Source organism: Triticum dicoccoides, chromosome 1B (assembly GCF_002162155.2).
Source record: "Triticum dicoccoides isolate Atlit2015 ecotype Zavitan chromosome 1B, WEW_v2.0, whole genome shotgun sequence".
Lineage (NCBI taxonomy): Eukaryota > Viridiplantae > Streptophyta > Magnoliopsida > Poales > Poaceae > Triticum > Triticum dicoccoides.
The window spans coordinates 47288070-47310392 of NC_041381.1; positions in this window are offsets into that span (position 1 = coordinate 47288070).

Consider the following 22323-nt stretch of genomic DNA (forward strand, 5'->3'; position numbering starts at 1 on the left):
CAAGATGGATCAACTTGAGTTAGACGCGGTTACTCCATTGTATGAAGGATGCAGGCCCGAGGATACCCGCCTGAAAGTAACGCTCATGGCTCTGGAGATGAAGGTAAAACACAAAATGACCGACGCATGATTCGACGAGAACATGTCATTCTGGCACGAACGTCTTCCCAAGGGGAACAAGTGCCCGACCAGTTTGGAGGAGGCAAAGAAAATCGTGTGTCCTCTGGATTTGCCGCACGTGAAATACCATGTGTGCATGAACAATTGCATCATTTATCGGGACGAGCATGCGGAGTCTACCATATGTCCGATGTGCGGCGTCACTCGATACAAGAAGAGGAAGAAAGCTCCTCGAAAAGTGGTGTGGTACTTTCCGATCACTCCTCGTCTGCAGCGGTATTTCGCGGACCCTAAGGTAGCAAAGCTCCTGCGTTGGCACGTGGATAGGGAGGAGAAGAAGCGAGAAGATGACGCAAATGATCCGGAGATAGATAAAAAAGACAAGATGCTGAGTCACCCTAAGGATGCGAGCCAGTGGCAAGCGTTGAACTTCGAAGAACCAGAATTTGGGAACGATCCAAGGAACATCGTGCTGGGCGCGAGCACCAATGGAGTCAATCCGTTTGGCAGCCAGAGAAGCACACATAGCACCTGGCCTGTGTTTGTGTGGATGTACAACCTTCCCCCCTGGTTGCGCATGAAGAGGAAGTACATTCACATGAGTATGCTAATTGAAGGGCCGAAACAACCAGGGAACGACATCAATCTGTATCTGGGGATGCTGAAAGAGGAGCTTGACACGCTATGGAAAACGCCGGCCAATACGTTGGATGCCGCAGAGAAAGAATATTTCCCTATGAGAGCCGCACTACTCACGATGGTGCACAACTATCTCGGTTACGGATATCTCGCGGGGCACGTAGTCCACTGATTTTCTGGATGCGTAAGGTGCATGGATGACACAACGTATCGCCAGCTAGATAGAGATCCCGAGTCTTCGAAAACCGTGTTCATGGGACATCGAAGGTGGCTTCACGACGATGACCCGTGGAGGAAACGCAAGGATCTTTTCGATGGTGAAACCGAACCCCGAAAACGCCCGTGTACGAGGAGCGACGAGGAAATAGACAAGTTGTTGAAAAATTGGAAAGACTGCCCACTGCCGGGAAAGAAGCAAAAGGCGCTAGAGCCGGGAAAGAAGCGAAAGGCGCCGGAGCCGCTGCTGAAGGTATGGAAAACGAGGTCTGTTTTCTAGGACTTTCCATACTGGAAGATCCACCGTGTGCCTCACAGCCTTGATGTCATGCATATCACGAAGAACGTGTGCGAGAGTCTTCTTGGTACCCTGCTCAACATGCCATAGAGGACCAAAGATGGACCGAAAGCAAGGGCAAACTTGAAATCAATGGGCATCAGGCAGGAGCTTCACGCTAATGATGATGATGATGATGATGATGATGATGATGATGATGATGATGATGAGGCGAAGCAGGACACAGTAAGTCGTCGCAAAGGCAAAAAGGCCAAGAAGACCGGAAATGACTACCCTCCCGCGTGCTTCACTCTAAGTCAGGAGGAGATCGAGCAGTTTTTCACCTGCCTCCTAGGAGTAAAACTTCCTTACGGTTACGCGGGGAAGATAAGCAGATACCTAGACCCAGCGAAGCAGAAGTTCAGTGGGATGAAGTCTCACGACTGTCATGTGCTGATGACGCAGATACTTCCAGTTGCAATCCGTGGGATCATGGACGCGCACGTCCGTGAAATGCTATTTGGCCTATGCAACTTTTTCGACGTCATCTCTCGGAAGTCGATTGGCGTGAGGTAACTCAGAAGGCTACAGGAAGAGATCGTGGTGATACTATGCGAGCTTGAGATGTACTTCCCGCCTGCATTCTTCGACGTTATGGTGCATCTGCTGGTCCATATAGTGGAGGATATCATCCAACTTGGGCCGATGTTCCTGCACAGCATGATGCCGTTCGAAAGGATGAATGGTGTCATCAAAGGATATGTTCGCAACATGTCACATCCAGAGGGAAGTATAGCCAGGGGCTTTCTGACCGAAGAGTGCATCTCCTACTGCACAAATTATCTAGGCATCGAGAACCCCGTTGGTCTGCCCGTCAACAGGCACCTCGATAGGCTCGCTGGATGGGGTCACCGTGAGGGTCGCCGCGAAATGCATGTCGACTTAGGGGGTCGACTCGCCGACTTTGAAAGAGCAAACCTAGTCGCGCTACAACACATAGACGTGGTCGATCCTTGGGTGGTAGAGCACAAAACCTTTATTAAGAAGACGTACAATGACCGAGGCCAACAGAGGACGGACGGAGATATAATCAAAGAGCACAACTCATGTTTCACGCGTTGGTTCAAGCAGAAGCTTCTGTCGTACCCTTTACATGAGGATTCTTCCGCGGAAGAACAACTCATATTCGCCTTGTCACAGGGCGCCGAGCACAACCTGATGACCTATGAGACGTACGATATCAACGGCTACACATTCTACACCGAGGCCAAGGACATGAAGAGCGATGGTTATCAGAACTCCGGGGTAACGATGGAATCCTACACCGGTAATGACAAGGACAGATACTACGGAAGGATCGAGGAGATCTGGGAGCTGAGCTATGCTGGAGAGAAGGTCCCGATGTTCCGTGTCAGATGGGCGAAGTGCGTCCTAAAAGAAGACCGGTATTTCACCACCATGGTTATACCCGATGCCAAATCCAAGACCGCGGGCGCAAACGTCACCGCGAAAAATGAGCCATGGGTACTGGCTTCCCAAGTTGACCAATGCTTCTTCATTACCGACCCGTCAAAGCCCAGTCGTGTTATCATGAGGAGAGGCAAAAGGAAGATCATCGGAATGGATGGAGTAGCCAATGAGCAAGACTTCGACAAGTACGGCGACCCGAGGATCGAACATGACGACGATGGTGAAGTAGCAGCATACACCACAAGAAGAAGCAGGACCACCCTACCTAAAGGACGTCCGTTCCACAGAAGAACTCCATTTGAAAAAAAGAAGGGCAAGAAGATTGTGAACAGATAGCTAGCTAAGATCGATTGTATTTAAATCGTAGCCTTCATTTCTCGATTGTATTTCATGGGCACTTTTTGAACTATCATGAATATTTTTAAATTTCATGGACACTCGATCTCGATCCCCCTCCATCTTGATCGCTATCCCACCTCGCCAGATCCGGCCCCCCTCGCCGCCGAGCACCCCCTAGTCCACCGGCCGCCGCCGCCGACCCCCCGCACCCCCCGCACCCTCCCCCGCTCCACCGGCATTACTATTTGATGATATTTTTTTAAAAAATATTACTGTCTTATAATTTTTTTTACTATTATGATTTAAACAAGTTTGAACATATTTAAACACAAATAAGTATCAAACAACATTTTAAATGCATAAAAAAAATTGTGGAGCCTGGGAATCGAACCCAGGACCTCCTGGTTTGACAACTGGCTGCTGACCAGTCGAGCTAGTAGAGGGAACTTGATGTGGATCAGGTCACGTGGAAGATAACCTGTTGGCTCGAGCAGAAATAAAAAATACTAATGGCGCACCAGGGCGAGATGCGCCATTAGTATGGATGTACTTATGGCGCACCGAGGGGTGGTGCGCCATTAGTATTGTGCCGCCCCCATCCATATTTCCTCCCCGGCTGGCCCAAACCTACCCCCTCTCTCTCCGTCGCCCTCGCCCTCGATCCCCTTCCCCTCTCCTCTCCCGACGCTGCTGCCCCGCCGCCTCGACGCCGCCTCGACGCCGCCTTCGCGCCTGCATCCGCAAGTACCAGCTCGCCACCGCCGCGTCCGCCTCCCCTGCCTCTCCCCGTCGGCCGCCGGTGAAGCACCGCGCTGCACTGGCCCATCGTCTCCTACATCGCCAACGTCCTCGCCGACCAGGACTTCGACTTCGGGCCCCCCGACGGCCACGGCATCTTCCACGCCCTCGGCGACCTCCTCATCGACGCCCGCTGCGTCTACGACCGCGACCACTGCCTCGAGGTACCAAATCACCCCCATCCCCGCCCAATCCACCCGATTTCATGCCCCTAGGTTTCGGTTCCAGGTTAGATGGGTAGACCGGTTTCTGGCCCAGTAGCACTTTAAATTTAGAGCCTTATACATACCCAATGCAGAAGCATGCATGAAGTCCTCCAGTTTGATTTCTCCAAAGAAATGTGGAAAACGTTCAAGAGCCTTGCATATGAAAAAGGGCAAACAGTTATGAGACTAATCAGCCCAAAAAGTATATCAATTTGAGAGAGAGAGAGAGAGCACAAACTGGTTTTGCTGCTGAAAACTGCTTCCTGACTTGTTCCTTCTGTTGGATGGCTTCATCATAGACCGGGCTATGTCGGACCATATGAAGCTCATCCAGATCCCAGAACATCTGGAGGAATAACATATTTGCTGCCTCAAATATCTTCAGTTCCCAAATGTGATAATTCATGGGCTCATCAGGACGAACATAAATAATGTACTTGATGCATATATGGTGCATTACTACTACATAAGAATTATTATACTTGGATTCCCCTTATTCTTATCCTGCCTTGGCAATTTTGGGTTAGGATAAAATCATGGGGGTTTCCAAGGATAAAACAAAACAAGCCCAGTAAGAAAGAAACCATCAGGCACTTCCATCAGGCACTTACAGTCCACATTTTTTCCCTCTGCAAAAGTCTTGCATGTACCACCATGCCCAGAAACAAAAAGCACAGCTCCCACTCAAGCATCATTGGCCTGTATAACTTCGTTGTAAACAACCCTTTGATCATGATTTAACTTCCTCCGCAATAATTCTGCTGGGACTTTCAACTCAGCCTTATTGGATTGCAATTCCTCGGCTACCAATCCTGATTGGCTAGAACTGCCCGTGATGATAAGTTAAAAGACGCATGCAGGGGATACTTCATTTCTGAAAACAACAAGTATATGATCAAGTAGAGATGAATAGAGAGAGTCCCAGGAACTTGTGAGCATTTTTTCACACAATTTATCATGCACCGTTCCAATGTCTGGAGTACCAGGATCACTGTCAGTGGAGCTGTTTTCAAGTGTGCTCCTAGGATTCACGCCCTGTGCATGCAAGTTTGGTCTTGGTATCTGTAATCCTGTATGTATCAGGACAAGTGGTGCTAGCTTTATTGCCAGGATCAATTAAGCATAGTGCCTGCAGGTCCATCATTGGTGGATTTTTTTACTGTTATAGTTCTTATTTGCTAGGCATATCACCTTAGAATGAGTTGTGGGTGAAAATACCAGGTTAACTGATATTTGAGTCCATTCGCAACTGCTCCCATTAAGTTAAAGATCAACCAATTTAGTTCTTATTTTCTATGTAGGCTAATTCAATTTAAATTTTGTACTCTGATGATTAAAAAAGTATGATGATTACTTAGCAGTTAAGTCTTAACGTGGTTTGCATTCATTTGCAATTACACTTGTTTTTGCCTCCACTTAATGTAGCCGACAGCTTCCGTTTACCTGAAACGAGTCTTCTTGTTTTGCGGTGCTCATTTTTTTCCAAGTGCACTTCAGTACTTGTTCCTTTGTACACCATAAGTAAAACTAGCTAATTTTATGAAAATGTATCATGTCACTGTCCGTGACTCTCTCTTTTTAAGTCCACATTCTGTTGGTGGCTCAGTTAACTCCTAGGGTTTTAGCAGTTATGTATAAAAACATTCTGATCCAGTATTGCTTGTAGTGGTTTGTCCAAAATGTTGAATGATACTGGTTGGGGATGCATATATTGTTTCACCTCTTCACATGCCAATGTATTTTCCATGTTGTGACGGAGGCCTTTTTTGCCTTGTCCACCCGAGAGGCCCTTGAGTTTGCTGGAATGTCGATTAACTTCCGTTCCAGCAAAGGTCATGCTGAAATTTTCCGTGAATTTTAGCATGACTTTGCTAAAAATAGGACATATGGGGTACTTGTGACTAATGCATGGGCCGGGGTACTTGTGACTAATGATGAAAGCTTAGGCTTTTAGGGTGCCTCGGTGTCGAAAAACCCTCAATGATAAAAGCTTAGCTTTTAGGATGCCTCGGTGTCGACAAACCCTAAATGATGAGACCATGATCTTGTTCCTTGACAATAACCAACTTTTTGACCAAACTTTGTTCCTATTTAGAGAGAAACATGGCCAACAACGATCAGGCCGGGGGTTCGGGCGGCAAGGCATTCTGGGAGCTGTCCCAGGAGATGGAGGAACAACCTCACTTGTATGAGGATGCCGCCTTCCCCACAGATCCTGAGACCACTTATGGTACCGCCGAGGATGACCCCACTGATGCCACCACTGATGGTGCCGCCGAGGATGCCACCACTGATGATGGCGGCGCACGCACAGATGGCAGCCAACAGAAGAGGCAACGGAAGGACCGGCGCCTGACCGTGCTCCGCACCCTCAAGGAGGAAGTTACTGAAGTGGACTCCGACGGGAATCCAACGGCGCCGGAACGAATAGTCAAGGGGTACTCGCTTCAGCTCGGGTGCATTCTCCGGAGCACCGTCTCGATCAACACCGAGAACCTAAGGCATCCTGACCGAGGGAATTTGCGCAACCTCCTCTTCACGAAGCTGCACGAACGATACAAGTTCCCCGCTGATTTTGAAAACACAAGCCTCAAAGGGAATAAAGTGAACAATGCTGCCCTCACGAAGATGAGCAAGGCCCTGTGTACTTGGAAAAGCAATGTGAAGAGAATGATCGAGAAAGGTGAGAGTTATGAGAAGATCAAGGAGAAAAATCCTTCGATCACCGAAGATGACTACAACGACTTCAAGATCAATTGCTCGAGCACCGCAAACTCCCAATCAAGTCAGTGGGGGAAACAAATGCGGGAGTTGAACTTAGGGGAACACAAACTCGGTCCCGGCGGTTACAGAGTGGCGGAGCCTATATGGGACAAGGAGGACGCGAAGCGTGCTGAGCAAGGCCTACCGCCCCGCTTCGAGAAATACAGCGGTAACAAGCAGACCAGGAACTATGTCAGGGCCCGGTTCAAGGAGGACCCGATAACAAAGGAGCTTACCACAGATCCGAAGACCAGGGCGCTTGAGCTTGTTCTGGTAAGGAATACACCCTCGCATAATTAGCTCCATATGGTTGCATTCTAGTTAATGAAGCCAAATTTCTAAATGGTTCACATTCCTTCCGCAGGCGACTGAAAGCAGTAGCGCGGGGTCGACTAAGAGCAACCCTTGGGACACCACTCTAAATAGGGCGTTGAATGTAATGAAGAACAAGGATAAGCTCATTAAGCCAACGTCAGCTGGTCGTGTGGCCGGCAAAGGCTTGTCCACAAAATGGGGGTCATACTATACCACTGGTGTGCGGAAGGAGAAAAAGACTAGCTCGGAAAGCCAGGCGCGCGAGGTCAAGAACTCAAGGCACAGGTGGCGCGGATTCCGGAGATTGTCCAAGAGCAAGTGCAACAACAACTCGGAGCGTGATCACCGCCATTGTGCCTACCTTGATCCAGGGGTTGAGTGCGTGGATTGCGGGCGACCAACAGGGGCCGCCCCCGATTCCTAGCTTCACGGCCAGCAACTCGCAGAATGCGATGGCGGGGCCATTGGTGTCTCCGGCGGAGGCGACATTGTTGTCTCCGACGCCGTCACGGGAGCTTAATGCACCCGGGTGTATGCCGGCCGGCACCTCTGCAGCAAGAGGCCCCTCCGTCAACTGCACGCCCGCCGTTGGCGGTGCCTCGACATTAGCCGAGCTCGACGCCATCATCACGGTAACTAATTAAGCCTCTCTCGGCCGAGGACTTCATCTCCTTGCCTTTGACTCGGCATCCCTGACGCCCTACATGTTTTCGTAGGTCGTCGCCGATGTTCCGTGCACTCTCCTGCACTTCGTGAACAACGAGTTGGTCGATGTCGCCAAGGGCAAAATTGTTCAACCGGGCAACCCCTTGTTCCACGGTACCTAGATGCCACCCAACTTGTTTAGGGTTGAACTGGTTCGGGTGCTGCCAGGCTGCGACGAGTTGTTACCTCCGATTCGACCCGTCGGGGCCGACGATGATGACGTGATGACCCTCAGTGCCTGTCTGAGCTGGCCCCTGCTTTGGCCGAAGAGCCAGATTCGTTTGGGGGTGGGGGACACCACCCCAAAGACAACACCACCAGTCGTGCCGGCGCCAAGTCGGCCCCATGGCAAGACCGCCGCAACGGTGCCGGACATCCCTATGCCACTGGATCCAAACATGCATATGGCACAGGATCAGAACGAGGACGACGACGATACATTTGGCAATGTCGATCAGTACTTTGCCGAACATGGGTACGGTGGCGACTTCATGGGGCTTCCTTCTCAAGAACCCAACCCAACAAAAGACGTGCGCGATCTAGCTGGTACCACGGAGAAGCCAAGTTGCAACAGGCGTCGTGTGTCGTTCAGCTCTCAGGAGACGCCTCCAGCTGCCGACTTCACCGAGCCTCAGATAGGCGAGGTGTGAAATGTTATCAGCCCCAACACACTCAAGAAGGCGGTCTGTGGGCAGAACTCGGTCCCATTACAGGAGAAGAAGAAGGCACGCAAAAGAAAGACTAACAAGGGTGCGGGCCAGCCGGCACCGAGTACGATCCGTGCTCAGGACGGACCACCTTCACCTGAGGATATCTCGAGGAGGGTGCATGTGGCGGGTAGGGCGATGCTACCGACAAATATGCTCAATGCTGCAACCGGTGCTATGTGGAGTTTGCATGACAGTGTTCTTTCTTCGGAGAAGCGGCGTCTTAGAGAGAAGGATGTGGCATACCCGGTTTTCGTGGCCAAGGTGCCAGAGGGCAAGGGCTTTGTGGATAACTCCATCGGGCGTACGATCGTCCTGCGGTTTGATTACATCCACGCTATGTTGAACCTTCATCCGCTGCACTACACCTTCGTTCGGCTATTTTCGCTGAGTATGGAGATCCGGATCATTCGCGACAAGGCCCCAGACATCGTGATAGTCGACCCCTTCTACATGCGTGCCAAGATCTTGGGCAGCGCTGGGGACCGGCAAGTCGCGAGTTCTTACCTCCAAGGCGTCATTCTGGCAAACCAAGATAAGGATAACTTCCTCGTGCCTTACTTTCCCGACTAAGTCCTCCCCTCAACCGGCCCGTAACATATGAATTCTTAGATTTCGATCATTTTTCTTTTAACATTCCATGTTTTCTGCAGTGACACACATTGCACGCTCATCCTCCTAAGCCCCAAATATTCCATGGCCATGTATTTCGACCCGGACCGTCAGTCGAACGTAGACTACACAAATGTCAAGAAGGTTCTTGATGATGTTCTCCCCGGCTACGCCAAATCTGGAGGCACCTTCACCAGGCCTATTTGTAAGTACGGCAAGCACGTGTTCTCCCACAATACGACGTTCTGCTGCATCAAGCAGCCGCCTGGCGGTCAGAAGGGTGCCTACTACGCCATCCATCACATGCGGGCGATCGTACGGGACCATCATCAATTTCTGCTACCGAGTAAACTCAAAGATTGGGCCGCGAGCGTGTCGGCAATCCAGGACGCGGACATCAGACAAGAATTCTTTCGCATCCAGTCGGAGTTTGCGGAAATCATCCATCAAGATGTCCTTCGTACCTCGGGGCAGTTCAACCTCAGAAATCAACCGTCCAACAGTGACATCGACACAATGCTACAAATGCAGGCTGACAACGCCCGTTATTTCATGACTCCCACGGTAGACGGCGGCTTCATCCATGCTCCGGTCCCTTGAGTCGAGTCGAAAGCAGTGATGCTGTGTCTAGTTCTGAAACATCGATTGGCTCATGTTGTAATTAAACTTTAATGAACTTGTAGTATGTCTCTTTGGTTTCGAGAGTCGTTCAAATTAGATGTAATCGATGCTATTAATGTCTTTCTTTTCTCTTCCGATCATTCTGTTGCATACTTATATATTGCTTATGTATTGTCTGTGAATTGGTACTAACGTTTCGTTTGGCTAGTGCATAGCGATGCCGTCGTATGTCGTGTACAAGGGTAAGGTTCCCGGAGTCTACGACGACTGGGAGGAGTGTCAGAGACAGGTTCACCGATTCAGCGGTAACAGTTACAAAGGGTACACCATTAGGGCCGAGGCCGAATCTAGATACGCCCGCTATCTAGCGGGAGAGGGGAGGGAGCGTTGGAGGAACCGGATGAAGACGAGTTTCATCGTGATGATGCTCATCGTGATGACTGCAGCTCTCTTCTATGTGATGGTAGTTTAGATGATCGATATCGACTTGTAATGTGAAGACAAACTCGCTACTCGCGGTCTCGAGACTTGTAATATAATGTTCTATCTTTGTTCGGTCTTTTCAATTCAGAGACTAATATGATGAATTGTATTCGGAGACTAATATGATGAATTGTATTCAGAGACTAATCTTCTATTGTATTCGATGAATCTGTTGTTGATGTGTGCTGTCTATATTTTGTCCAATTATACATTTTGTAACCTGTGCAAAAAACAGAAAATAAAAAAATAAAAAAAAACTAATATTCATACTAATGGCGCATCACATCACAGTGCGCCATTAGTATGCCAAAGGATACTAATGGCACATCATTAGACAGTGCGCCATTAGTATGCCGAAGTTACTAATGGCGCATCTTGTTGTGGTGCGCCATTAGTATGCCAAAGCACCTGGGTATACATGGCCCCTAGGAGATATACTAATGGCGCACTGTTGTATATACTAATGGCGCATTAGATGTGCGCCATTAGTATACCAGATACTAATGGCGCACTAGTGGTGCGCCATTAGTAAAATATACTAATGGCGTGGCACTAATGGCGCACCACTAATGCACCATTAATGGCCAAATTAGGTGCGCCATTAGTAGGCCTTTTCCTAGTAATGTGGAGGTCGGAGCCGGACATCATCAAAGGTCCGAAGTGCCAGAATCTGGAGCTTTGGGTGTTAGAAATCGAGGCGAGAGGCGGAGTTGATTGGATTGAAAGAAAGGAGTCGAGCCTTGGTCTCTTTATAAAGAGGTTGAATACCAAGAGCCCTCCCCGTGACCGTTTGGGACTCACTTCCGATTAAAGAGACTTACCAATGGCACGGTTGGGTTACCCATGCCCGTATTGATGAGAATCCCAGAATAAGGGGACACGATCTCTACTTTGATAAGATGTGCCAAGGAAACCGCCTCGCTAAATGCGCTGAGGTGGGATAGTAAAATGATTCGAATAAAGGCTTGGCCGTGGCATGATGTCACGCTACGGTATACGTCAGCATATTAGATTGGAATAAATATTATTCTCTCTACGATGGTATGTGGAACTTATTTTGCAGAGCCGGACACTATCGTTGTGTTCACCATCTTCTATGAAGTATTCGGAGGAGGAACCCGCCTTGCAATGCCGAAGACAATTTGCACGCCGGACTCGTCGTCATTGAAGCCTGGTTCAAGGGCTACTGAGGGAGTGCCAGATTAGGGGGTGTCCGGATAGCCGGACTATGACCTTTGGCCGGACTCCTGGCCTATGAAGATACAAGATTGAAGACTTCGTCCCGTGTCCGGATGGGACTTTCCTTGGCGTGGAAGGCAAGCTTGGCAATACAGATATGTAGATCTCCTCCCATTGTAACCGACTCTGTGTAACCCTAGCCCTCTCCGGTGTCTATATAAACCGAAGGCTTTTAGTCCGTAGGACGAACAACAATCATACCATAGGCTAGCTTCTTGGGTTTAGCCTCTCTGATCTCGTGGTAGATCTACTCTTGTACTACCCATATCATCAATATTAATCAAGAAGGAGTAGGGTTTTACCTCCATCGAGAGGGCCCGAACCTGGGTAAAAACATCGTGTCCCTTGTCTCCTGTTACCATCCGCCTAGACGCACAGTTCGGGACCCCCTACCCGAGATCCGCCGGTTTTGACACCGACATACATCTTGTAGTTTTTCATTGTGTAACCCTATCAGCAAGTTGACACGGCTAATTTCAGACATCTCTACATGATACTACATTGCATATCCCTTGCGCATATTTAAACCACCAATTAACGATTGTGTTCGTACCATAAACTAGCCATGACTCTGTATGCTGGACTAGCAGGCACTCTAAGGGAGCCTAATGTAGTGCACTGGAATTCCTACATGCCACCTATGATTTTGTGTAATGTACTGCCCCTGTTCCTAAATATATGTCTTTGTAGAGATTCCAGTATGGACCACATACAGATGTATATAGATGCATTTTCGAGTGTAGATTCACTCATTTTGCTCCGTATGTAGCCTATAGTGGAATCTCTAAAAGACTTATATTTAGGAACGGAGGTACGAGGTAGTATCATGTATGACATCTACATATCTAATTTAGCACCCAATAGTAGAAATCATTGTCTGCACAAAGGGATTACTGGTCGAAAATCCTAGAAAAGCACGCTAGCAGGAACAGAACAATACAAGAGAGAGAGACGCGCTTACAAGATCATAGCAATGCCTTAGTCTAGGATCTTGGTTGGCCAAACTGTTAGATCCAGAAGAAACATCGTCCTTGTAGTTTTTGCCAGCTGCATAACAGGTAACAGCGACCGGTTAGTATATTTGAAGTGCATCGGGCAGGTGATGCTGGACGGGTTTAAAGGTGACAAGTACCTAGGCCGTGGCGGGTGCTTGGCATCTCTCAAGACGGTGGGAATCAGGTTAGAAATGTCGAGGGTGATGACGCTGCGCTAGCTGTCGGGGGTCCGGTAAGGAGATCTAGAACCGTCGAGTAGGGTGTTTGTGGAGCGGCTCCGTAGGGTGGACTACGGTGTGGGCGAAGCGGATCTATGGCCGTGGACAAGGGCGTAGGTGAAGCTGCTCCGGTGGTTGGGTTAAGGATGGTGTCAATGACGCGGATCTGCGGCCGTGGAAGGGGCGTCAGAAGCTGCTCCGGTGGTTGGGTTAAGGATGGTGTCGATGATTCAGATCTGCGGCCGTGGACGGGGCGTCAGAAGCTACTCCGGTGGTTGGGTTAAGGGTGGTGTCGACGATGCGGATCTGCGGCCGTGGACGGGGCGTCAGAAGCTGCTCCGGTAGGTTGGATGAGGGTGCGAGGAAACGGATCTGAGGCCGTGGACTTGTGAGTTGGCAAAGCGCCCCCGGTAGGGTTGAGAATGGTATAGGCGAAGCTACTCTGGTAGGGTTGACGATGGTGTCGGCGAAGCGGCTCCGGTAGGGTTGAGGAAGGTGTCGGCGAAGAGGATCAGAGGCCGTCGACGGGGGCGTCGGTGGGGCGGCTTCGGGGGGTGTGGACGAAGCGTCTCCGGTGGGGAGTACGAATGAGCCGCTGCAGATGCGCGGCGGTTGACGAGAGTACCGGCGAAGCAGATCCAGCGCCGTGGACAAGGCCGACACTGAATGGGCTGTGGTACAGTGGTGGATGAGTAGTCTACTTGTTTCTATGGGAGGTGGGAGGGGTAGATGCGGCCGCAGAAGCAAATCCGGCGAGGTGGACGCCGCTGGCAGTGAATGGGCTACGGTACGCCGGTGGATGAGCAGTCTAGGGTTTCGAGAGGGGAGGGGAGAAAGGGCGATGAAGTACGGACGGCGTGATGTAAGATGCTCTGGTGCTGTGGAGTTAGTCGTTTTTGCGGGAGGGGGAGAGGAAATGGGGGTGCCGTGTAGTCGGGGGAACCGGAAGTTACCAAAGCAGCCCCGACCTATCATGTAGATGAGGGCGGTATTGTAACTGTTGGTCTCCATGCACCAAGGACAAAAGGGGGATTTTGCATGCTAAAGACTAAGGTGGCAGAAATTTTAGAAGGAGGCGAGAGATTTTGCCGCCCGCGTTCGTATCCAGTTTCAACTAATTTTGGACCGTGCTAGCGGGAAGGTCATGCTAGACTGTGTACACGGGGCACACATCAGTAGTTAATAACTGGTGTGAAGTCCACCCCAGAAAAAAAGACAATAACTCGGGATGATGCGCCGATAACTTGGACGTTCACACCGGCGCGGCCAACCGTACGGGTGTAGTGGCACGTTCTCAAAAAAAGGGATCAAACGCTCAGCCTATGTATTTCTCGTGTAAATAGATAATTTGTGCCATTGGTTACTTACTTTAAACATAATGCATTGACGTGTTAGTGTAGAGGCGCACAAAAAGAAATGGATATTGTAGTTAGCTACTTAAAAGTGTTACCTCATATGATTACATAGCCTCCATTTCATAAATTGCGTACCCGTTGAATTCATATATGTATATTACATATATTACTTCAAAATAGAAACTTAAATCATCCAAGACCAATGAATTTGAATGCAAGAGTAACAATGGTGCATGTGCATGATAGCTACATTGGTTGTTTGAAGAAACATCACTGTAACTTTGGCATGCACAACTGAAAAGGTTTATTTAAATAGAAAAAAATGTGATATGTGAGTGTCCAATCTTTACAGCGTTGAATCAATATTGTACCTTTGGCCATGATACGAAGTAGATATTGACTTATCACTAGTAGAAAAGGGGGCAATGGTCCAGGCCGGGTCAGCCCATTACTCCCGGTTCAATCCAGAACCGGGACCAATGGGGGCATTGGACCCGGTTCGTGAGCCCCAGGGGCCGGCCGGGCCACGTGGGCCATTGGTCCCGGTTCGGCTGGACCTATTGGTTCCGCTTGGTGGGACGAACCGGGACCAATGCGCCTCGCTCCTGGCCCACCACCATTGGTCCCGGTTGGTGGCGTGAACCGGGACCAAAGGCTGCCCTTTAGTCCCGGTTCGTGGCACGAAACGGGACCAATTAGTTTCCTATATCTACCCCTCGCCCGCGAGCAGAGCACTCCCAGTGCCCTGTTTTTCGTGGCCGGCGAGGGGAGAGCTTTGTGGTGCTCTAGCTCACCTCCTATGCACACCAGGTGTTTGATGGAATGCCCGAGCCACACTACCTAAGCTTTCTCCTCTCCAAGCTCGACCTCCAAGCTCCATTTTCCTCAATATTTGTCTAGGTTTAGCGGTTTGTCACGTCCCGTCCCCGTCTTCACCGCCGTGGATCGCCCGCGCCGATCTCGTCGCCGGCACCACCGTGGTGAGCCTCTTGTTCTTATCTTCTTTATGAAAGGAAAAAAATAATTCTTACTTGTATATTTATATAGATACTTGTATAATTTTCTTACTTTTATTATTGCATCTTATATAGTGCGATGGTTTTGGTATCCGCCCCCGTCGGCCCTCGTCCTGTCTATGATTCGGATGTGGTATATATTATCTTTTCATAACTATTGGTTCATTTATTGTTTATGACAATTATGTCGACCAATGTGACATAGATTTTATTTATCTAGGAGGTTGTTGAACCGGAAATTCGAACCGACCCTATTGTCGAGAGGTTAAATTTAGTTGACGAAGAAAACAATTTGTTGAAGGAAAAAATTAGAAAAATTGAGGAGGAGAAGATGATATTGGAGTTGCATGTTGCGGATGTCGTCGATGATCACAAGATCAAGATGGATGCAATGCGCTTGAAGATTAGAAAGATTAGAAAATATGCCATTCATACCGAGGCTTGGCATCATTATGCCGTTGGATTAGCTGTTACATTGGTTGCGATTATGATCGCATTTGTTTTCGCATTGAAATGTTTTACATAGTTTCAGTGTATGGTTTAATTCATTTAGATGCTCTGCAGAGCTTTATGTTGTTAGATGAGAACTACGTATGTACTTTGGTTTTAATGTGATGATGAACTTCTATTAATTTGGTCACTTAATTATCTATTCATGATGTTCTGTAATGATTTTTGACACACTTAATTGTATATTATGCACGCAGATGAACCGGCAATGGATGTACGGTTCAAGACACACCTCCGAGTACATTAAGGGCGTGCATGATTTTCTCGAAGTGGCTGAGGCAAACAAGCAGAATGGTTTTATGTGTTGCCCATGCCCTATATGTGGGAATACGAAGTCTTACACTGACCGGAAAATCTTCCACACCAACCTGCTTTACAAGGCCTTCATGCCACACTATAATGTTTGGACGAGGCACGGAGAAATAGGGGTTATGATTAGGGCTGGACCAAAAGCTTGTAGCTCATGAGCTTAACAAGTGCTCGATAGTTCGGCTTGTTAAGCTCGTAGCTCGCTTCTTAATGAACAGAGCCAATCATTGATTTTAGTTCGTTAAGCTTAACGAGCCTAACGAGCGAGCTAACGAGTTTCACGAGTAGCTCGTTAAGCTCATTAGTAACAACACAACACATATTTTCATATTACGTGACAAACTTTTTGTAGCACCTCAGCCCATCTATTTAATCTAATCGACATACGAGGCAACAAACAACTTTATTTCTTTTTGTAGTCACCATATTTCATCTTGAAAACCATACCTACACATTCATCATGTATATCGTAACACATTACAATCTGTTAACGAGCGCTCACGAGCTTAACGAGCTTCAAACGAGCCGAGCCGAGCAGGGTTTTCTGCTCGTTAATCTTAACGAGCTTAATGAGCCGAGCCTTAACGAGCACGAGCTTAATGAGTACGAGCTTAACAAGCCGAGCTGCTCGTTAGTCCAGCCCTAGTTATGATGGAAGACGGCGAAGAAGAAGAGTACGATGACAACTATGTGCCCCCTGAACACGGTGATGCTACTGAACATCAAGAGGAACCAGACGATGTGCACGATGATGCTGCAACGGGCGAAGCTGCTGAAGATCAAGAGGAACCAGACGATGTGCCCGATGATGATGATCTCCGCCGGGTCATTGTCGATGCAAGGACGCAATGTGAAAGTCAAAAGAAGAAGCTGAAGTTTGATCGCATGTTAGAGGACCACAAAAAAGGGTTGTACCCCAATTGCGAAGATGGAAATACAAAGCTCGGTACCGTACTGGAATTGCTGCAGTGGAAGGCAGAGAATGCTGTGCCTGACAAAGGATTTGAGAAGCTACTGAAAATATTGAAGAAGAAGCTTCCAAAGGATAACGAATTACCGACAGTACATACGCAGCAAAGAACGTCGTATGCCCTCTAGGATTGGAGGTGCAGAAGATACATGCATGCCCTAATGACTGCATCCTCTTCCGCGGTGCGTACAAGGATCTGAACGCATGCCCGGTATGCGGTGCATTACGTTATAAGATCAGACGAGATGACCCTGGTGATGTTGACAGCGAGCCCCCCAGGAAGAGGGTTCCTGCGAAGGTGATGTGGTATGCTCCTATAATACCATGGTTGAAACGTCTGTTCAGAAACAGAGAGCATGCCAAGTTGATGCGATGGCACAGTGAGGAACGTAAGAAATATGGGAAGTTGAGAGCACCCGCTGACGGGTCGCAGTGGAGAAAAATCGAGAGAAAGTACTGGTATGAGTTTGCAAGTGAGCCAAGGAACGTATGGTTTGCTTTAAGCGCGGATGGCATTAATCCTTTCAGGGAGCAGAGCAGCAATCACAACACCTGGCCAGTGACTCTATGTATGTATAACCTTCCTCCTTGGATGTGCATGAAGCAGAAGTTCATTATGATGCCAGTTCTCATACAAGGCCCTAAGCCACCCGGCAACGACATTAATGTGTACCTAAGGCCATTAGTTGAAGAAATTTTACAGCTGTGGAATGAAAACGGTGTACTTACGTGGGATGAGCACAAACAGGTGGAAGTTAACCTAAAGGCGTTGTTGTTCGTGACCATCAACGATTGGCCCGCTCTCAGTAACCTTTCAGGACAGACAAACAAGGGATACCATGCATGCACGCACTGTTTACTTGACACCGATAGTATATACCAGGCAAGCTGCAGGAAGAATGTGTACCTGGGCCATCGTCGATTTCTTCCGACCAACCATCAATGTCGAAAGAAAGGTAAGCATTTCAAAGGCGAGGCAGATCACCGGAAGAAGCCCGCCATGCGTACCGGTGATCACGTACTTGCTATGGTCAATGATTTACACGTAATTTTTGGAAAGGGTTCCGGCGCACTAGCTGTTCCGAGTGACGCTGGGGGACACGCACCCATGTGGAAGAAGAAATCTATATTTTGGGACCTACCCTACTGGAAAGACCTAGAGGTCCGCTCTTCGATCAACGTGATGCATGTGACGAAGAACCTTTGCGTGAACCTGCTAGGCTTCTTGGGCGTGTATGGGAAAACAAAAGATACAGCTGAGGCACAGGAGGACCTACAACGTTTGCACGAAAAAGACGGCATGCCTCCAAAGCGGTATGAAGGTCCTGCCAGCTATGCTCTTACCAAAGAAGAGAAGGAAATATTCTTCGAATGCCTGCTTAGTATGAAGGTCCCGACTAGCTTCTCGTCTAATATAAAAGGAATAATAAATATGGCAGAGAAAAAGTTTCAGAACCTAAAGTCTCATGACTGCCACGTGATTATGACGGAACTACTTCCGGTTGCATTGAGGTGGCTTCTACCGGAAAACATCCGATTGGCCATTGTGAAGCTATGTGCATTCCTCAATGCAATCTCTAAGAAGGTGATCGATCCAGAAATCATACCAAGGCTAAGGAGTGATGTGGTGCAATGTCTTGTCAGTTTCGAGCTGGTGTTCCCACCATCCTTCTTCAATATCATGACGCATGTCCTAGTTCATCTAGTTGACGAGATTGTCATTCTGGGCCCCATATTTCTACACAATATGTACCCCTTTGAGAGGTTCATGGGAGTCCTAAAGAAATATGTCCGTAACCGCGCTAGGCTAAAAGGAAGCTTTTCCATGGGCCATCAAACAGAGGATGTCATCGGGTTTTCTGTTGACTTCATTCCTGGCCTTAAGAAGATAGGTCTCCCTAAATCGCGGTATGAGGGGATACTGACTGGAAAGGCACGCTTGGAAGGGACTCAATAATATGCAGGGACGGGTATTCTTGGTCTCAAGCACACTACACAGTTCTACAGAACTCTACCTTGGTGACCCCGTATGTCGATGAACACAAGAACAGTCTGCGCTCCAAACACCCGGAGCAGTGCGACGACTGGATTACATGTGAACACATCAGGACTTTCAGCAGTTGGTTGGAAGCACGTACCAGAGGTGACAACACTATTTGTAATGAGTTGTACTTGTTGTCCAGGGGACCAGCTTTGACTGTATTGATTTGGAAAGGATATGAGATAAACGGGAATACATTTTACACGATTGACCAAGATCAAAAGAGCACCAACCAAAACAGCGGTTTCCGCTTTGATGCAACAACCGAGAGGGGAAAGGACACATATTATGGTTACATAGTGGACATATGGGAACTTGACTACGGACATGATTTTAAGGTCCCTTTGTTTAAGTGCAAATGGGTCAATCTGTCAGGAGGCGGGGTACAGGTAGACCCACACTACGGAATGACAACAGTGGATCTGAAAAATCTTGTGTACACTGACGAACCGTTCGTCCTAGCCAATGATGTGGCACAGGTTATCTATGTGAAGGACATGTCTACCATACCGAGAAAGAGAAAAGATAAGGAAGCGAATACATCATACGATGAGCCAAAGCACCACATAGTTCTTTCAGGAAAAAGGGACATCGTGGGAGTGGAGGACAAGACAGACATGTCTGAAGATTATGAAAAGTTTCATGAAATTCCTCCCTTCAAAGTCAAGGCTGACCCCAGCATCCTGATAAACGATGAAGATTATCCATGGTTACGGCGCAATAAGCAAATGACACAAGCGAAGAAAAAGTGAAGACTTTCTCCCGCAACTATTATGATGATACCATGCCAACTTTGTAACTGACGAGTATGATACCATTGTCCGTTTTGTACATGCACATGCTATGTGGGTCAATTTATGATACCATGCCGACTTTCAACTTTTTCAGAGTTCATTTGAAATGCTTTAATGTCTTATGGTTCGGCCCTCGTAATAATTAAACATAGCAACAACAATTATTTTGTTGTAAGTAGAAAGAAAATAAAATAAATAAAGCAAGAAAGAAAACAAAAAAACAAAAAAAGTGTTTTCAAATTTGAAAACTAATGGCACTAACAGAAAGTTTATAATTTTCCTAAAACTAAAAGCAAAAACAATTAAAAAATAAAGCAAAAAACAAAAGAAAATAAATAATGCAGAAAACGAAACAAAAAACAACAATAAGTATCTTGTTGTAAGTAGAAACAAAATAAAATAAATAAAGTAATAATAAGTAAAGAAAACAAAAGAAACAAAAAAAATGCCTCCTACTGGGCCCCCACGGCCTGAATACGACATGAAACCCTACTATGGGCCAGGATTCAGGCCCGCAGTAGGCCCAGAAGGCCCATCAGGCAAAGCAACAGCAAGTAGGCCCGAAAGCCTGCGGTGGAGAGGAGCTTGGGAGGGGTGCGGCAGTGGGGCTTATATACCACTGCGCGCCCTCTCAACTAGCTAGGTGGAACTAAACTTAGGCCCCGAGGCGGGCAGCACAGAGGCCTTTGGTCCCGGTTGGTGCCACCAACCGGGACTAAAGGGGGAGGCATTAGTCCCGGTTGGTGCCACCAACCGGTACCAAAGGCCGCCGGTTCCCGCCCTTTGGGCTGCCAAAAAAGAGGCCTTTGGTCCTGGTTGGTGGCACCAACCGGGGCTAAAGGGTGCATTAGTCCCGGTTCGTGCCACCAACTGGGACTAAAGGGTTTGCTATATAAGCAACACTTAGCAGTTTCCGGCCAAATCGCCCACTTCTCCCCAGACGCCCCCTGCTCCTCCTTGTCGCCGTCGCCACCCGACACCCCTGCTCCACCTTGCCGTCGCCGCCGCCACCGACGCCGTCAGGCTGCTCGCCTGAGCCGTCGCCGCCGCCCCCTGTGAGCACAGCCTGCTCCCGCGCCCCTCCCGTCCCGCGCCTCTGCGCGGCCACCGCGCGTTGTCCCTATCCCTGCGCGGCCGCCGCGCCGCCGCCCCTGCCCCGCGCAGCCGGCGCGCGCCGCCCCTGTCCTGCGTGGCCGCCGCACCGCCGCCCCTGCCCTGCGCGGCCGCCGCGTGCCACCCCGCCGCCCCTGCAATTTCCATAGCAATTTTTTGCATTTTTTGTGTATATGTGTTTGTATGTGTATATATATATATGTGTACATGTTCATAGTATTTTTTTTCATAAGTGTATTTTTTTTGTTCATTGAATTTTTTTCATATATATAATGTATATATGTATGTTGTAGCTATATATATAATGAATGGATGTGGATATATATGTATGTATGAATATAATGTTCATAGCATTTTTTTGTTTATATATGTTTTTTCATATATGTATTAAATTTTTATTTAGGTTGTAAGTAGATATCGATTTTGGGTTAGTGCATTTTAGGTTAGTGTAGAGGAGAAAGTAAAATAAGGAAAAGGAAGAAAAGAGGAAGAAGGAAGAAGGAAGAAAGAAGAAGAAAAAGAATGAGAGGAAAAAGGAAAATAAGAAGAGGAAGAAGAGGAGAGGAAGAAGAGGAGAAATAAATAAGAAGAGGAAAAAAGAAGAAAAAGAAGAGGAGAAGAAGAAAGGAATAGAGGAGAAGAAGAAAAAATAGAAAAAAAAATTCTATTTTTTCTTCTTCTCCTCTATTCCTTTCTTCTTCTCCTTTTTTTCTCTTCTTCTTCTTCCTACTTCCTTCTTCCTCTTTTCTTCCTTTTCCTTAATTATTTTCCTTTCTCGTCGTTGTCACGTTGTTGTCTATATAACCCCCTCGAGATAACTTCGACATGAGGCGCGGTCGATATATATACCCCCTCTCGTCCGTGATAACTTATACAACGGCAGCACCCCCCCTCGGCCATCTCGCTCGACCAAAACTCTCGAGGACACCCAAACCCTAGAGAGAAAACGATGTTGGTCTCCTACCCCCTCCCGCCGCGCCCCTACCCGACAAATTAACTCTCTCGAGGCCACCCAAATTTACCAAGTTAAAAGAGCGTTGTCGTCGAGGCCACCCCAAACCGTTGAAGCGTTGTTGTGTCGAGGCGACCCCAAACCCTAGAGAAGCAGCGTCGAGGCCACTAACATGATTCCTTATTGTGATTAGCTAGCTAGTTCTATGTTTGCCACTAATATATATATATATATATATATATATATATATATATATATATATATATATATCCATCTGTACCATGTTTGAATAATAATTGACTTGTTGTAAATATTTGTAGAAATTATCGAGCACTCCCGAGACGAAGAAACAGAAGCGATATTGGGGGACATAATCGCAAATGGAACGGATGAAGTTGCGTCATTTCTCCTCGACACCGTTGGTCAATTGGAAGAACTGGGTGAAGAAGAGGGCTACGTTCATGATGGCTTCGACCCATTAATGCCGGTACAAGAAGAGGACTATGTTCATGATGGCTCCGGTGACACAATGGAGGTACA